Genomic DNA, 16,607 nt, shown 5'->3' on the forward strand with positions numbered 1-16,607 from the left:
TTTTGCAGTCACCAGTTGATTGATGTTATACCACCGACGACGTAGTGTAGAAGATGACGGAAATTTTTGAAAGAGTTACAAAATCATTTGATAGTCCAAACATACTCTTATAACATGTTGATTACCCTATGGCATGGCACATCATAATGGGGACAATCTGCATCCCACAATTTTGACGATGACGCATTACGTTTTTAACAGAAGTGACCAAGCAAGAAACGTTCTTCAGCTAGCAAGCGTTGGCACAAAAAAAAAAAAAAAAAAAAAAAAAAAAAAAAAAGTGCGTATATCGTGGCCACAGAATTTATAATTTTCAGAAAGCGACTGGGCAAGAGTTTTCGCATTGCGGTTACTGCAGGAAACGTAACGCAAAGTGAGATGTGCTTACATTTAAATTAGTAATTTAAAGATCTATAGTCAATTTTTCCAATCAAATTTAATTCGTTAAAAAATTTCTGTCACATTTATATATATATGTGACAGAATATATATATAACATTGTAATTGTCATATTTGCATAGATGAGTGCATAGAGGAACACAGAAGCAATTGGAAAGCTTATATGACTTACTTCACTTAAGCTTTCAAAGACTGCGATTAGGAGGCACTGCCTCAAGTCAGGAAATAAGAACTTTTTCTTCGATTGTAGGAAATCAGTAGTTAGCGAAAGTTTTCTCTTTTGTAGTTAGCACACGAATTTCTTTGTAACTAACCGGCTAAGAGGAAATGCTTGGAATAGATGTCACAAATTATGAAGTCTTGTCACCGGTTAAGCAGAATACAAATGCAGACGCCTACGTTTTCAAAAGCATATGAACAATAACATTAATGTTTAATATAAAAACGGTCCTTCTTTTTCAGAAAATATACTTTTTAAAATTCTCATTTACTGTAACACAGAAAAAATTAAAGAATACAAAATTAATTTACCGGAAATAGAAAAACATATGCTAAAAAGTAATATTCATTTCAAATTTTCGTATAAAATAATGGAAACAACAGATAATTATGTGTTGTATTATTTCCAGTTTTCATTGATACAGTAAGGACAACCATGAAAATAATTGTTCATAAAGACAAATATTCATTCCAAATTTTATGATGTCACATCTAATTAGCCATTAAACTACAACTATTTAATCTCCCTTTATTTAAGACGTATTCTCGTGTTCGCCCTTACTACGTTCCGAAGACAAAAAAAAAAAAAAAAAAAAAAAAAAAAAAAAAAAAAAAATGCTTCAGTAAAAAGTTTATCAAAAGTGAAGTTATCGACTAGCTTCGAGATTTTAACAGCATTAATTTCTGATCTAATTTTTGAGACACCCTATAACTTCCTTGTACGACCCATTAAACGAGAGGCATTTTTTCTTGCACTTCATTTACACTTATTTCGTCGAATTATTCTAACCGAATTAAACGCTTCCACAAGGCAGGATGGAAAAAAAAAAAAAAAAAAAAAAAAAAATCAAATTTTGAAAATAAATATATCAGTCTATTTTTTTTTTTCCTATGGAAGTCAAACTTCTTATATTTTTATTTTTTTTATAACGAATATATCGGGAGACCGCATTTAAAATTAGATTACGCTATTTATGGAATATATGTTTAAATTTGACACTGCGAAAACACAAATAGTTTCGTCATTTGTAACAAGTCTGTAATTTGAAGTATATTATGACAAAGGATAGAGAAAATAAAGGCCCGGTAAGGACTTTTAAGCCGGGAAAGGGGATAGGTAATACACATATATACGCTTGATACTACCGATCGCAAGAAAAATGGGGAGTTCACAACTAGATGGTATAGCAGTCTCATGTATAAAATTACAACGTTCTTACGGCTAATCGCTTTTGAATTATGCGAGATACTCGTACATATATACGAACGTACGTGCGTGAGTACAAGCGTCACGAAAACATTTCCTTTCAATCAGTTTTAAACCCAGTCCTTTATTCTGTTTGTACGTACAGATGGCAAGCAGACAAATCATCCCAATAGATTCGGAAAGCTTAAAATGTCTATTTCCATTGAAATACGATACACAAAATTATTCGCGGTTACAATATTCCATTTACTTCGTACAAGGAAGTGAAAAGATATTTCAGCTAATGGATCCATTTGTAGATCGAAGATTCTTCAGATATACAGAACAAGAGAACGGTAAGATAGATTACCTCCTATCTATAATAATTTCAGAATGCACATGTACGATGGCTGCTTAAGGACATAAAAGCAAATACTGCATTATAAGATATTTCTCGCTTGCATAAGTTCGAACATAAATAAAATTGCTGAGATGCGATTCGATACTCTATAGAACAATACCAGGAAGAGAATAAAACTTACCGCGGAAAACTACAATTGCTACAAAACCGAGTCAACAACAGTAAAAAAAGAGGGGGGTAAGAATAAAAGTAACATCTCTGAAAAGGATGAACTAAGCAAACCTTCCACGCCATTTCAGACAAAGCATCAAGGAAGAGAAGGAGACGGAGGAAAAAAAAAAAAAAAGTTTTTCTACCGGCGGATTAAGGTTAGGGAAAAAGTGGCCCCCAAGATATTATATAGGCCCCAGGAAAATAGGGAAAATATCCCTTTTCCCAACGGCGCATTAAAGTAAAGGCGAGAGGGAGATCAGGGAAAAATCCAACATTATGAACGCAAGATCAACGTATATCATGGATTTGGGTAGTTTCTTTTTCCTTAAAGGAAGACCCGGAATATACGACTGTTTAGAGGTCGAAATACTTTTAAGGGAGCGCCCAAAAATTAACGATAAATATATGAACTCAAACGACTCTAATATTAAAATTTTTTAAATAAAAATAAGAATTTAATTTTTTTTCTTTTACTACCGCTATTAAATGTAATGTTAAAGAATTAAATTAGAGATGCATAACAGCAAAACAAAATAAAACCTGATGTGTACACCACATGACTTCCTTGTACAAAAATTAAACGCCTCTTTTCCTTGCATTTCATTTAAATTTAATGGATTTATTTAAATCTACTTCGTCGATAGCGCATAAACCGCAATAGAAAAATGCACTCTTTAGAATTCACTGTATTTGTTTACGATTTATATATTTGACACTCTGGCGCTGAGTTCACTTAACAGCGTTACGTCTCATTCATTTTAAAACTTAGAATGCACAAAAATTATATCATCTGAAGACTCATCAAATCGTTGCCACATGTTCTATTCAAATACTGTAATAAATCTAAAACCATATAAAGAAGAAATTTCAAAAAAAAAAAAAGTTTTTCACAGACGATTCAGTATTTTCCATTCAATTGATTCCGTTCTCACTTCGCCACAAGACAAAAATACATAAAAGCTCAAAATATCCATATTAAAAATTACGAAGTAAATCTTAAACACTTATTTACGCGAAAAAATTCCAGAATGGATGAAGTATGATATAATTCGCAATAATAAAAGAAGGCGTTATCTTTGTTGTTGCGAAGCTTAGTTTTTCTAGATTGGCAACAAATCCACTAGTCTGCTAAGTTTCAAATACAAACAAATATGACTGCTATAGTAAAAATAATTAGGCTTAACTGCACTTAAACAACAACTTTTAAATTGTTGATAGTTCTACAAATAATGCATGCAGATTTAGAGAAGAAGAATAAAAAACTGAGCTCACTTAGCCGAGTAAAAGAGTGGATATATATATACACACACTTTTGGTGCGGCTAATTGCAACCGAAAAGGCAGGTACACATCTACATGTTATAGCAAACATATAAAATTTCAACGTTCGGAGGTTACTCGTTTTTGAGTTAGGCGAGATACATACGTACGTACAGACACCATGGAAAAAAAAAATTCTCTTCTGAATCCATTTTAAATCAGTTTTATAATTCGGTTGGGGAAAAAGAGTCCTTAATTCTGTCCTTACGTAGAGATGTCACGCGAAAATATCGTTAAATTGCATTCTATAGGGGTCAAAATGGATCTATTTTCATTAAAATATGATACCCGAAATTTTTTGCGATTGCAATACTTCATTTTTACGTCGTACAAGGAAGTAAAAAGAAAAAGAATACAATACTGAACTGAAATTCACACATTTTAGGTGTAAAGTTTACTACACATTAATAGTAAAGATTTTAAAAACTTGCTCTAACGAGTCCCTCAATTCGAAAATACCCCCATTTCGTCCAAAAGAAGCAACCCACATAAACCCTCCCCCCCAAAAAAAAACAGGTGGGCTACCTGTGAGGACTGATTATTACTGCTTGCACGACTTACTATCAGCAGTTACTATGCTTTTAGACTCTCATGGATTATGTTTATTAGATAGGCAAAGCGTAAGACGGCTATCTACCTAAGAGGAGATGTTTTCCGCGGAAGACTACGAAAAGGAAACTAGCACCTTTTTTATGAATTTCAGTGCACAGATTACATAAGCAAAAAACAGCAAACCAAAGAAAAAAGTGAAAAATACGACAGCATGTTCATTAGGCAAATATCAATAAACTGTACATATGTGTTTCAAAAATCTTGATAAAAAATTCTAAAATCTGAAATTTCAAAGGAACTCACAATTTGGACTTAGAGCTACTGCCTCAACGTTTCATAATTTTCTTATCACATATAACGTTATGCAAGAAGCTAAATGTTATTTCTTACCGAATAACATCTGGATATAAAATACTGGCATTTATTAACACTTCCTCTATTACAATGAAGCAAAATGCAATGTAATGTAATCGTAACATTATCGTAGACGACAAAATTAAAACGGGTTATACTCTTTGCATTTGAATATTCGATTCGTTAGAAAAATACTCCCCCCCCCCGAAAAAAAAAGGATTTGTAACAAAACAGAGTTAGCCGTCACTGATAACAAAGTATTTGGCTAGAGGTTAGAATACGCATCTCCTCAAAATCCTTGATCATTTGTTGTGATAAAAAATACAATAAAGTATACTAAAACAATTAAAACTAAACCAACAAAATGAAAGAATATGACGTAACTGTTGCACTTCGTGGACGATCCCTTTCTTAAGCGCGTATGACCAACTACAAATGAAGGGGGGGAAATTGCCACCCACGTAAATGAAAAAATTATAAAAAAACAAAACAAAGAAGCGAAGGGAAATCTTTAATTTACGAGTAACACAAGCCGACAGATGCTTGCCTTTAGATAAGGCATGCATGGCAATCCACTTTGACGTGAGGGACACTTTCAGCGCTTGAAATTGCAACAATTCCAATCCGCCATCTTTATTTATGCATTTTTAAATGCGGATGCAGAAGAGGAAGTTACACCAGTTCGCTTTTGTTTTTAAATTTATTTTATGTATGTGACAGCATTCGAAAATGAATAGCTTTCATCTGCAGGATGCACATGCGTTCTGATAGCGTTTTCTGCTCCATCTCGTAACGACTCAAACGATACGGCGACGCTTCTTCAGCCATTAAGGAAGACAAATACAGGAAAGCAATCTAAAATTTGGCAATCTGCACCATTTTTTTTACAAAAACAACAGGAAATAAATATTCTGCTATCTTATTTAAAATTCTTTCTGTCTATCTTCTGAAAGGATGCAGATTATAAAATGAAATCTTTGATTTAATAGCTAGCTAGCGCTTGTACACTTTAATTTAAAGATGACGACTACTGTATTTTTAAGAGTACCAAACGAACTTGAAATTTAAAATTAGACAACAATTAATCTTAGTATGGCTTAGTTTAACCTTATCTTCTTTGATTATGGCGTTTGATCTAATGATTATGCACACTGAATTAATTTAATAGAGTTATCCTCTTAAACAAAAAACTTATTCTTCGCCATTTTTGCATAATATTATTGCAGAAACAGACAAATGAGAATTAAATAAAAATTAGGAACAGGGAGTTTTTATCCCAAGGGCAGAGGAGCTATTAGACTCGAAACAGCATTTTGCGTCGAATCTTTTTTCAATACGATACCACTAAATATTATCCCCTTGTATTACATTTAAAGAAATTAAATAATGGAAAATCTGTATAAATGTTTGTATATTTCTCGCACCGAGGGAGGGGTACCTAGAGCCATCGAAATCTGAATAACGTAATCCTCCACCCGGATATGGTCCGAATTTGTTATCTGTTTCATATTTTGGAAAACTTTACCAAATTTTAGATTAACAAACTCAACGATTTCAAAGCCAACAATGGTAACACTGTTTGAAATAAAACATTTTTATCTCCAGCGCCCTATAGGAAATTCTAAAGATATGCTGTTTTTAAATATTTTGTGATTTTTCTATTGAATTTAATTTTGTGTGATGGAAGCGCCAAGAATGTGATATTTAATTAATAGACATAGAGTAAACACATAGACAGAATAGAGTAAACACAGAAAAAACGTTAATAATTTTTTTTTTTTTTTTTAAATTCTGAAAGGTTTCAGATTTTAAATTATGTCCAAAGTGGCGTTTTTCAAACGTTTTGTGTGTTACCTTTACTTATTAAATATCATGTTCTACGTACTCAAACCATAAAATTCAGTTCAACAGCAATATCGCTAAATAATTTTAAAATGAGCATATCTTTAGAATTTCCAATACAGAGTCTGGCGCGCTGTAGATAAAAGTTTTTTTTTCCCCTCCCCTTCCCTCCCGTACAATGTTCCCATTGCTCGATTTGAAATCGTTTAGTTTGTTAATAAAAAATTCGTTGAAGTTTCACAAAATATGAAATCGATAATAAAAAAAAAATTTCAAATTCAAATTAGGGTTTCCACATGCCTATATTCTATGGAAGATTACGTTATTCAAATTCTGATGGCTCTGGGTACCGTTGTTTTATCAGGATGCGAGAAACATACATACGTTCATGCAGATTCTTCATCATTTAATTTCTTTTAAATATAATGCAGGCGATAATATTTGGTGGCAACAATTTGAAAGGTGAAATAACGCTATCGTGATTCGACGCAAAATGCCAAAACGAAATTAATAGTTCTTCTGGGCAAATTACCTCTTCGGACTAAACATTTGAGTAAGAGAATATTGATATGATGAACGTAAAGACTGAAAAAAATACAAATAAATAAAAAAAATGATAAAATAAAAGGGAAAGTGTGTTCTGTTCTGGCCACGTATTCTGTATTTAAGCGTTTGTTTGCAATATAGAACTGCAGATTTTTCTCAATTCTGAGTGCAACATCGTTTGTATTATAAAATAGCTCGGGCAGAACGAGATACGAGCAAATTCGTTCCGCGAGATCTGGGAACGAGAATAATTTTTGTTTCCAAAATGGGCATTTCGGCGATTCCCCGAAAAGGGCGACTTTTTTAGAAGTTTCGGGAAAATACGTTTTCGAACTTTCAGAAAAGCCATATAATAGATGCGGGTTTAAGAGCTAGATAGTTCACTTCTTTATCATCTTTGAGATACAGCTTTTAGCTGAACTGCGATTTAGTGTTTACCGAGTGTGTAATTTGAAGATATAATTTTGTGCGTTCAAGCAGCATTTGCTTAAAACTCCAGTTAGGCTATTTCCAGCAATACTTGTACCTCGCTACAATGTGATTCAGAAAATCACCTAATATCTAACAAAACTAGTTTTTTAGCAAAATAATAATTTTCAAATTTCGGTTAAATTGGACTTTTAAAGTATTTACTAACTACTAATTATTGCATTCAAGTTATCGAGAATGATAGAAACGCCTATTTCAGAATTTGCAAATTATTGAAAGACGGTATGTTAAGAAATTAACACCACCCGAAGAGTCAATCTAATATCATAAAATCTTCAATAACTTATTAAATGTAATTAATTACTTTCAGTTATTTTTAATTACTGAGGTAGAACTTTCTACAGCCATAGTATTTTTCTTTTTTTCACTCCCTCACTTTTTAAATCTTATATTTCCAACAAATTAGTCCGGATTGTCGTAATTAAATTAGTTGATATATATATAATCAAAATTAAGTAATTTTCAATTTAATTTGCAACCTACGAATGATATTTTATATGCTTTTTCCCATTCATCGACTGTTTGCATAACCACTCATAGACACAACAACCAAACGTTGTTTCGCGTTCGAAACTAAAGATTAATTGTCATCAATTCTAATTAATCTACCCCAGCTTCAGTTCATTTCAGTTCGCAACATAATTCATAAAAGGTTTCAATGATGATGATATACTCTAAAAACAAATACAGAAAGAAGAAACACCGACTATAAGGACTCAGTTTTAGATAAAAACTCTAAAAACAATAAGGACTCAGTTTTAGATGAAAACTCTAAAAACAATCTTACATCACATTTAAATCCTCTTATTATTGCAGACAATAAAAAACGCTATCATTCACAGGTGTTTCCGCGGTTAAATTAGTTATCCAGGATATAAATTTCAAAAACTTCTTCAAAGAACAATTCAAAAAGTGCTTTAAATAGCAATCTGCGCGCTTCAGCTCAGCATCCTCTCATAAAGACTCCAGGAAAACACGCACACAAATTATTACGAGAACGCAACGGAAGACAGCTTTTTCGGACGTTTGATAAATAGGCGATTCTCTACGTTGAAACGCAAAACTCGTACTGAGCTGAGCTCAGAGGTAAGTACAGGCACACAGGAAAGTAAATCGTGCAAGAATTCTCCACCAGGTGCTCCAAATGGCACTCAAATGGAATAGAAATGTTTGGTTAAAAAGACACAAGTATAACGGATTCTAAACCTAATATTATTTACGAAAGAACAATACGCCTCAAAACAAACGTAAAAATAAACCTTGTGTGGAATATATTGACATTTCTAGCTACTCTTTATTCAAGAAATTAAAGAGCTGTTGGGATATCTTTTACAAATCTGATAAAAATTTTTTTGAAGGAAATGGGTAAAAATATTTTCGTGTACAACGTCTAGGAAATTATTTATCTACACCGTAAAATTATTCTAAAAGATGATAAAAGCAGGTGCACCCGATAAGCTGATAGATTTAATTTTGAAACACTTTATGTGTAAATTTTCTTAATATAGAAAATTAAGTTTGTTAGATGGAAGGTGCATGAGTTATTGCTTACAGAGCCAAATAGTACATATGCTCCAGATTTCACTTACAAGGAACCCTTTAAATCAGGGGTTGCCAACCCTATGTCTGAGGGCACCATGGCGCCCGCCAATCGTTTAACACGTGCCCGCCGCAATAAAAATGTTTTAATTTTCAATAAAATTCTGTGCGAAAGTTTTCTCATTTTTAATGAAATAGAATTGTGTCCAACACAGATATCAGCAAAAAGCGAAATGCGACCGATCTCTTTTTTATGTACATGCATTATTAACTCCAACTATAAATTCAAGATGTAAAGAATACTATTCAGGTAACATATATTCACAGTTGTTATCTAACTACAAATTCCCCTTGGAAAAGTAAATTGTGAGTGACGTCCAACAGATATTCTAGAATGTGCTCTTACAGTCAAAAAGATTGAGGACCCCTGCTTTAAATCTTTCCGTACTATTTAAAATGCACAAAATTCCATGCACTTTTTTCGAATTGAAATTTAAAGAATATAAAGTTAGAAATAGGTAAAAATAATAAATAAAAATTGTGTTACGGCTTTCTGTATAAAAAAAAAAAAAAAAAAAAAAAAAAAAAAAAAAAAATTATGTGCTGGGTTCTTCTTTCGCATTCTTGGTGGATAGCCGTATTATTTAGTTAAAATTAATAATAACTTTATTAAGTTCTTTGCAATCGAAATTAGTCAATGTAACTGAAGCATTTTTATTTAAATTAATTATTATTTAATTATTGGGAAAGTATAAAAAAACTACAAGCTTTTCATTTAAAATTAGAAAATATATTATAAGATTAAGTAACAAATTATGTTTTACTATATGAACATTAAGAGTTCTTTAGTTCTTTTTCTCCACCCCTTAAATTTTTTTCAGAATAATAAAAAAAAAGCACATTTAAAATACGTAAGTTTACATTTTAGTGCATAATAAGCTGAAAATATGAAAACATAACGCACAAAATGGGAAATACATTGTTTCAATTATTCTAATAATTCATTAAAATATTAAATTATAAGGTCATAAAATACTTTATATGAAATATAACTTGCATCAATGCACCTCCTGCGCTGAAAAATTAGAAGGCCGCCTCCATAAAATGTTTCCATCTTTGTTTTCCGTCGAGCCACATGTTTCGTCAAAAGCTGGTGCACATTATGATTTTTTACCTTTTTTAAGTTGTTAGTTTTGGTTTATTTATTGTTGCTACAGATATATTTAGTGACTTTGTAATTGATTTCTGTATGAGCGGATTTTATTTTGTTACGAATGATTCAACTTTAGAAACAGTAAGAACCTCTTTCGTGTATTCATTTGTTTCCTTTCCAATTAGATGTAATGCTTTACGATTTTTCCCGTTCCGAATATTAATGTCGCTTATCTTGCACACAGTTTAATACCATGCATCACAACGTTTTTAAATTATGGTTAGGTTAGGTTAGGTTATTTAATTACGGCAAAGCCTCGAGGGCTATCTGCCTAAGGGGAGAGATGCCTTCGTGGAGGGCTTTCTAAGGGAACTGGCTCGTATACACGTTACACATGGGAAATACCACGAAACCAACCATGCAGCCAGCCCGTTCGAGGGATTCGAACCTCGGATCGAACTACCAGTGTTCAGCGACTTTACCGCTCGGCCGCTGGTGGGCTTTAAATTATGGTATAGGAACATTTCTTTTCGGAAAGCGCAAAAACTTATCCTTCAATTCACGGCTTATCTACATGCGTTATTTCAAAAGCAGAATAAATTTAAAAGACGCAGACGATATTCCTCCTCTCAAATGATAAGTTGTCGCCAGAAATTTTTATACCAGAACATTTGCTTTTTTTTAAATGTTTCATAGAAATAGCTCTAAAAATGTGTAAATACACAAATTCAATATCAAATAACTAGAATTCATTTTACACCATTTCGCCTTAGAAAAATAAAATAAAAGGACTCGGGCATTTGCACAATGATTATAAAAATTAATGTCTAAGGCACTTAGCTCTAAAGTGATGAGAGATGGATGACGACTACTGTAAAGTGTAGGACAACTTGTAATGATTACTGCAACTATTTTCTGTAGAAAGTTATTATTCAAACGTTTCATATATTTTTTAATATTAAACGAAGAAGATAGAGATTAATCGCAATAGCCTAATAATACAGTCCAAAATCACAAAATATTAATATTATATTATCAAATTAAGATTTCGATGATGACTTTAACAGTCACCGAAAAGCAATTGAAACAAATTAAGAAACAGTTCCAGTTTTTCTATTAAATTTTTATGAAATTGCTAATGCATTATCCACAGAAATAGTTAGCGCAGAATCAATGCTAAAACTATTAATTAATTATTTCAGAATATTACAATGGATAAAAAATAAATTGCTAAAAGCAAAGTAAAATTCTATAAGTACAAATTTAGAAGTGTTTAAAAACGAAAAATGCATATTAAAATAATTTGTTTTTGTTATTTTCCGTCCACTTATATTTTAATTCTAACGTATGATAAAAAAAACTAGTATTAAAAATTGCTATAACAATTACACACTTTTATTATTCATATTATTATCCATACTTAGAAGATGCATTACAAAAATCACTGAAAATATTTTTATAAATATATAACATTTAATTCACTAAAGTATAAAAAGTGGCTTAAAAAGACATTCATAATTTAGTAAATATTTTCAAATGATGCACCATATGATTTGAGTACATATTTTTTACCGACATTTTAATCCTAAAATATCTGCCTCCTCTTCTGTTTTATGCAAATTTTTACTTACAAAAATATTAAGATAGTTTTTACCCAATCTTTAAGATTTACGTAAAAAAAAAAAAAAAAAAAAAAAAAAAAAATACATTGTTTTTAGTCTCAAGATAGGGGATTTAAACCATTTATTTTTTTTCCCCTTTCATAACATATTCAGCATTTCCACGTTTCATATGTAAAGCTCCTTTGCACGAAAACCCTTTCTTCACTCATAAACTTTTTAGTCCAAAGGGATTTGAATCCCGAAGGACTATTAGTTTCGTTTTGGCATTTTGCGTCGGACTCATAAATGTCGGTTCACTTTTCAAACTGTTGCCACAAAATGTTAGAGTCCTGCATTATATTTGAAGAAATTAAATAATGAAAAATCTGCATAAATGTATGTATATTTCTCGTATTGTGATAAAACAACGGTACATAGAGTCATCGAATTTTGAATAACGTAATCCTCCAACGAATATGAGCATGTGGAAGACCAAATTTGAAATTTGAAATTTGTTTTATGATCGATTTCCTATTTTTTAAAACTTTGACGAATTTTTGATTAACAAACTCAAGGATTTCAAAGCCAGCAATGGCAACGTTGTGCAGAAAAAACATTTTTATCTCCAGCGCGTGAGTCTCTGTATCGGAAATTCTAAAGATATGCTCGTTTTAAAACTATTTTGCGATATTGCTGTTGCACTGGATCTTATGGTTTAAGTGCGAGGAACATTATATTTAATAAAGAAAGGTAACACATAAAATGTTAAAAAACGCCCCTTTGGACGTAATTTAAAATCTGAAACATTTCAGATTTTTTAGTCCAAAGGGATTTCAGTCCCGAAGGACTATTGCTTTCGTTTTGGCATTTTGCGTCGGACTCATAAACGTCGGTTCACTTTTCAAACTGTTACCACAAAATATTAGAGTCCTGCATTATATTTGAAGAAATTAAATAATGAAAAATCTGCATAAATGATTGTCTATTTCTCGCATTGTGATAAAACAATGGTACATAGAGCCATCGAATTTTGAATGACGAAATCCTACTGCGAATATGGGCATCTGAAATCCCAAATTTGGAATTTGTTTTATTATAGATTTTATATTTTGTAAAACTTTAACGAATTTTTGATTTACAAACTCAATGCTTTAAAAGCGAGAAATGGCAACGTTATATAGAAATTCTCCAGCTCGCGAGACTGTGTATATCGGAAATTCTAAAGATATGCTTAATTTAACATTATTTTGCGATATTGCTCTTGAACTGAATTTTATGGTTTAAGTGCAAAGAACATGATATTTAATAAATAAAGGTAACACTCAAAACGTTAAAAAAACGCCCCTTTGGACGTAATTTAAAATCTGAAAAATTTCAGATTTTAATTTTTATTTATTTATTTATTTATTTATTTTTAACGCAGGATAGCCTTTAATGTAAGAATGCCTTACATTCAAGCCAACACATACATTATTCTGTTACAAGCTGAGAATTGCAAAGAATTATATATAAAAAATACTCAATTTAAATCACGTTTAAACCTAAGAACAAAATTACAAGACGCCTTTAAAAACGGGCAATGCGATCTTACCATTCATTCCATTTTTGCCTTGCAGAATTAAATAATTAAATTAACACTTACACAAATTCTTGCTTGAGGAAAGATGTTAACCCAATAGAGTGACAAGAAAATTAAAGAAATAATAAGACTGAATGAACAACGGAAACTATTATCAGTGTTTTATGACTGTTAATAAACACTCTAACAATGTTTTGCATGTATTTTTCTTCTACTATAGCAACAAAACTTCAGTAAACCAATTTGGAAGATGATTTTTCAAGCAAATAATAATAATAATAATAATTATAAAAACCTGAAATGTTTCATATTTTAAATTAGTTCCAAAAGGACTTTTTTTAACATTTTGTCTGTTACCTTTATTTATTAAATATATATTATAACGTGATATTAAATTATATTTCATATCACGTTCTTCTCACTTACACCATAAATATCAGTTCAAGAACAATATGGCGAAATAATTTTAAATTGAGCATATCTTTATAGAATTTCCGATCAGTCTTTCGCGCTGAAGATAAAAATATTATTTCTGTACAACGCTGCCATTGCTCGTTTTGAAATCCTTGAGTTTGTTAATCAGACATTCGTTCAAGTTTTACAAAACATAAAATCGATAATAAAACAAATTCCAAATTTCAAATTTGAGCTTCCAGATGCCCATATTCGCAGCAGGATTACGTCATTCAAAACTGGATGGCTCTAGGTACCGTTATTTTATCACAGTGCGAGAAACATACATACAGTTATGCAGATTCTTTATTATTTAGTTTCTTCATATACAATACAGGGCGATCATAGTTGGTGGCAACAGTTTGAAAAGTGATACAGCCGTTTAGAGTGTTTCAACGCAAAATCTAAAACGAAAACAATATTCCCTCAGGGACAAAGCACCTTTAGACTAAAAATTAAAAAAAAAAAAAAAAAAAAAAAAAAAAAAAAAAAAATCTGAAATATTTCAGATTTTAAATTACGTCCAAAGGGGCGTTTTTTAACATTTTGTGTGTTACCTTTCTTTATTAAATATAATGTTCCTCGCACTTAAACCATAAGATCCAGTGCAACAGCAATATCGCAAAATAGTTTTAAAACGAGCATATCTTTAGAATTTCCGATACAGAGACTCACGCGCTGGAGATAAAAATGTTTTTTCTGCACAACGTTGCCATTGCTCGCTTTGAAATCCTTGAGTTTGTTAATCGAAAATTCGTCAAAGTTTTAAAAAATAGGAAATCGATCATAAAACAAATTTCAAATTTCAAATTTGGTCTTCCACATGCTCATATTCGTTGGAGGATTACGTTATTCAAAATTCGATGACTCTATGTACCGTTGTTTTATCACAATACGAGAAATATACATACATTTATGCAGATTTTTCATTATTTAATTTCTTCAAATATAATGCAGGACTCTAACATTTTGTGGCAACAGTTTGAAAAGTGAACCGACATTTATGAGTCCGACGCAAAATGCCAAAACGAAACTAATAGTCCTTCGGGATTCAAATCCCTTTGGACTAAAAATAATAATAACAAATTCAAACGCGTATAAAAGAATCAGTTTATCTTACACAGCTTAATACGAATAAGAAAAAATATATGTTCTTTCAATAGGAGGAACACATATACACACATGCAGATTTCTCATTACTTAATTTCTTTAAATATAATACAGGGCGATAATTTGGCGGAAACAATTTGAAAGGTGATACGCGATTCAAAGTTGATTCTTTTTTTCCTTCCTTCTAGAAAACGTATTCCTTCGATACTTATATTCTATTTGAGACTAACGCTCCTTTGGGCTAAAAATCCTACTGCTATATAGTTATTAACTAAACAATTCTAATCTGATATAAAACTTAACGATGTTTACATTTTCTGAAAAATATTACGTCACTACTAAAAGTAACTTACAGGGGGGGGGGAATACAACGTAGTAACACGAAAATTAGTTTCCACATAATTAAATGTTTATTTGTAATTTTATAATCTTAGTAATCTTTATGTTATTTGAAAGGTAATTTCATTAAATAACAATGGAAATAGTAAATGTAGTGAAAATTAACCATTTCTCAGGCAATAAACCTTTTAATTCGAAATACCTGACAGCGGTTTTTATCTGCGCAGTTAGTCCTACTGCAGGAAAAGCAGTTCTACAGGGTTAGAACTAAGCCAGTCAATGATGAAAAGCTAAGTCAGTGAAGAAATGGAAAGAAAACAAAGAAAAGAAACAGGTCAAGGTTTCTCACCGTTTTCGATTAGAATTTTTTACTTTTTCTAGAAGGGAAAAAAGAATCGCCGCTTAATGCGCTTACAGCTGCATTTTTCTTTTCGCTTTATCTACCAAAGCAATCAAATAGATTATTCCGCAAGGGGAAAAAAAAAGTGGGTGGGCATTATGAAGGTTGAATGCGCCGTAGATATATAAGAAATAAAATGTCAAGAGTAAAGCAACTGACAAAATTTCTTTCCAGCTAATATGTATCCCTTTATCAATATGTAACAATTTGTTTTTAGATGAATTGGTAATGGCAAAATGAATCCGAATACCAAGATACCCGAAATATTTACAAGGTAAGTCAAAAAGAATCATTCTGTTACAAAGAATTATTAGAGGAAAAAACAGAAAAACAAAAATGCAATTAGTATACATTAACCTACGATACATCAAAGAGAACTCTAACAATCCACGTTTCTAATCACACTTTACAGATTACTATGTGAAATCAGTACTATCAGTCAACAGACGTTCAAAGAAGAAGACGACATTGCGTTCCTCACTTGGTCTCCAAATTCATTGGCACCTCTTCAATCTTGCGAATTGTTTTAAGAAGGATGGAAGAGTATATCAAAGATATTGTTTATCTGCGTCCTTGGTAAACTTAAAATCCAAATTATCTATGTCAGTCACATCGGATATGTTTGAACGTGTGTCTATTGAAGAAACTATTGATTGGCTGCTTGTCGCGTGACAAAACTCACATAGAGCATCTATATGTGGCAAGAAACTTATTCTTACAGTTTTATTCAATTCATTTTAGGTATATACGGACCAATTAAATTGCTTTCTGTAATCATCTGTAACAAGAGAAATTCTTTTGACGAATTTTAATATTCAAAACATGTTTTTAAAATTAAAGCCCTTTTACGTCCATATTTGCAAGAAAAAGGAAAGCGAAAGCTACGCTTTATGAAAGACAAATTTTCAAAAATTCGGCAGACACTTCGAGAAAATTTTTAGTGAGTGTTTAAG

At 31.4% G+C, this 16,607-nt stretch overlaps 1 protein-coding gene across 1 annotated transcript in view; it reads right to left on the reverse strand.

The window, feature by feature from the left end:
* The window catches only part of ttv (exostosin glycosyltransferase 1 ttv), a 491,560-nt gene that overhangs the window by 159,114 nt on the left and 315,839 nt on the right, over window positions 1-16,607 (reverse strand). The gene's annotated exons all lie outside the window — the stretch shown is intronic.

This window comes from Stegodyphus dumicola, chromosome 7, assembly GCF_044657685.1.
Source record: "Stegodyphus dumicola isolate Sdum_Otavi_A_Nest chromosome 7, ASM4465768v1".
Classification (NCBI taxonomy): domain Eukaryota; kingdom Metazoa; phylum Arthropoda; class Arachnida; order Araneae; family Eresidae; genus Stegodyphus; species Stegodyphus dumicola.